A 2,724-nucleotide genomic window follows, 5' to 3' on the forward strand; every position below is an offset into this window, starting at 1 on the left:
GTTGGAGGACGGGAAAAGGAAGAGAGACAAGGCAAAGAGAACAACATAGTTAGTTTCATGCCTCCTTACTTGACCTGGGGATTGAGGGGAATATCAGTGACTATGGACCTGTTGTGCTCCCCATTTGGAAGCATGAAGAATAGAGGCTGCCAGGCAGAGCAGCCCTATGGGAAGTCACTGAAGACAAACAGATAGAGAGTGCCATCAAGTCTACTGTGATCCATGGAGACCTTATATGAAATGGAATGGAGTGCTGTCTGATCTTGCACCATTGTCACACATTCCTGAATGTTGATGTCCATTGTTGCAGCGAATAGGTCAATCTGCCTCAACAAGGATCTTCCCTGTCCCTCTATTTCATCAAATATGATGTCTTCCTCTAGCAATTGTCCACTGATAGTGTGTCCAAAACACATTAGTCAGTCAGTGTTCTCTTGTGATCCATAAGGTTTTCTTTCAGTAATTTTTGGAAGTGGACTGGCAGGCCCCTCTTCCTTGTCTGTCTTAGTCTAGAAGCTTCACTGAAACCTGTCCACCATGGGCAATCCTACTGGTATTTGAAATTCGGGGAACAGAGCTTCCAGCATCATAAAAATACACAAATCATTATAGTACAACCAACTGACAGTTGAGTGGAGGATATCTATATCTATATATGGAGAGAGAGAGTAAAACTGGAAATGCAGTCGGATTAGGCAGTATTCTGATAATCTGCTGCTAACAGAAAGTATCCCCACAAATAACATCTTAAAGTAATGATAATATCAATTTTGCTCACAAATCTGCAATCTGGGCAGAGCTCAGTGAGGACACTAATTTTGGCTTCATCAAGCATTAGCTGGGGTAGCTCAAAGGACAGAGGCTGCAGCTCTCTTAAGACTCACTCCCTCACACGACTGATACTTCTATTGGTTGGAGCTCAAGAAGAACCCTATATGTGACATTTTCATTTGGCTTGGTCTTCCTTGCAACATCCTGACAGGGTCCCAATGGTGAACAACCCAATACGACCAGGTGGAAGTCACAGAGCAACACTTCTGCCATAGTCAAAGGCCTGCCAAGATGCAAGGAAGAGGGAAAGCAGGCACTTTTTCTGGAAAAATGAATACAAACTCATCTTGTAACAAGAGAATGTGTGATGTGAAACATTAGGACAGTCATCTTTGAAGGACACAACCTGCCACGAGCCAAGATACAGAGACAGATTTCTACGAAAGCGAAAGGGCAGGACTTAGACTTAAAGTTAAAGCCACAGACTTCATAGGACAAGAGCAATAGGAAGACAAGCAAAGGAAAGCTCTAGGACGCAAGCCTAACATGGCTAAAGATAGGGACAATGTCAGGACTGAACTGGAAGCAAGCAGACACCTGTGCAAGGCAGAACCCGTGAAGTTGTGAGTGCCTTCAAAGCTAAGTCAAAGTACCTTGGGGCGTGAGAAGGGAAGGAACAGGAGAAGGAATTAATGGGTAGGTTTATGGAATTTGTAGGTCTGGGGACAGAGCATCAGGAATAGCTGGGTTCTGGCACTCAGTTGATACCATCAGAGTTTGAACCTTTTCCTTTCAGTGCTGTTTCCTTTTGAGTTTCACGCAGGCTTCCTGATGACAGCTGTAGTTTTATCTAGAAGCTCAGGAATTCTATTAGAGAGAGGCTCTTTTCCTTTCTAATCATTGGTGGTACTATCAGGTAAGCATTGGATTGCTAACTGCAAGGTTGGCAGTGCTACCCTACCAGCTACCTCATAGGGAAAAAGATGGAACTTTCTGCTCACATAAATATTTACAGTCTGAGAAACCCCACAGGGACCTTCTATGATTCAAAATGGACTCATTGGCAATGGGGCAATTGTTTCTGGGGCATTTTTTAGGGTTAGATATCATTAACCTAGCATGAGTCACATACTGAGTCTGACCCAGTCCCTTTGGACAGAGGAAAGTCATGCCCTGATTACCCAGGCCTGGAGCTGGCAGATTGGGTCAATGCCAGCAGAAGCATGGAGATGGATCATGGTGGAAGAGTGATCCCAAAGATACAAGCCATGTTCTGTGCGTGGAAGAAGGGCAAATGAATGCTGCATTAATTAACCAGTCATTGACAAAATGAGGTTGCATAACAAATGGCTCCAAAACCCAGCAGTTCAACAAACAGCCCAACCCCTTCCCTCCCACACACACAGTTCTTAAAATTCAGGATCAGGGAGATTAACTGGAACTTTGAACTTGGCACTTCAGGGCTTGGAAGAGGTGACAGTGCATGTAAAGGCCTTGGGGCAGGAGAGATCTTGGTGTGACTGAAAGCCCAGAAGAAGACTAATTTGGGGGAGGTGAGATAATAGGAATGGAGTTTTCAGTGAGCATTTCCTTGAGAGCCTTCAAGCAAAAGCGATTTTTCTATATTCATGTTTTAGAAGTAGATCTCCACCCATTGGGTAAAGCTTTGGGTATTGGATTGGTGTCGGTATGCAGGGAAAAAATAAATGGGCTTGTTATGGATTAGGAGCCTGTGGTAGTCACCTAATCTTGTGTCAAGTTAAGGATTAGGAGTGTAGGCGTGGAGTTTAGGCTGCCAATCTGGAGAAAGTCAGTGAGATTTTTATGTGGGCATAGCCTCCTTCTGAGAACTCTGAGAAATCTGGTACTTCCTCCTTGGAGGTGGAAGACACCTCTCTCTCTCTCTCTCTCTCTCTCTCTCTCTCTCTCTCTCTCTCTCTCTCTCTCTCTCTC

This window comes from Tenrec ecaudatus, chromosome 16 (genome assembly GCF_050624435.1).
Source record: "Tenrec ecaudatus isolate mTenEca1 chromosome 16, mTenEca1.hap1, whole genome shotgun sequence".
Taxonomy (NCBI): Eukaryota; Metazoa; Chordata; class Mammalia; order Afrosoricida; family Tenrecidae; genus Tenrec; species Tenrec ecaudatus.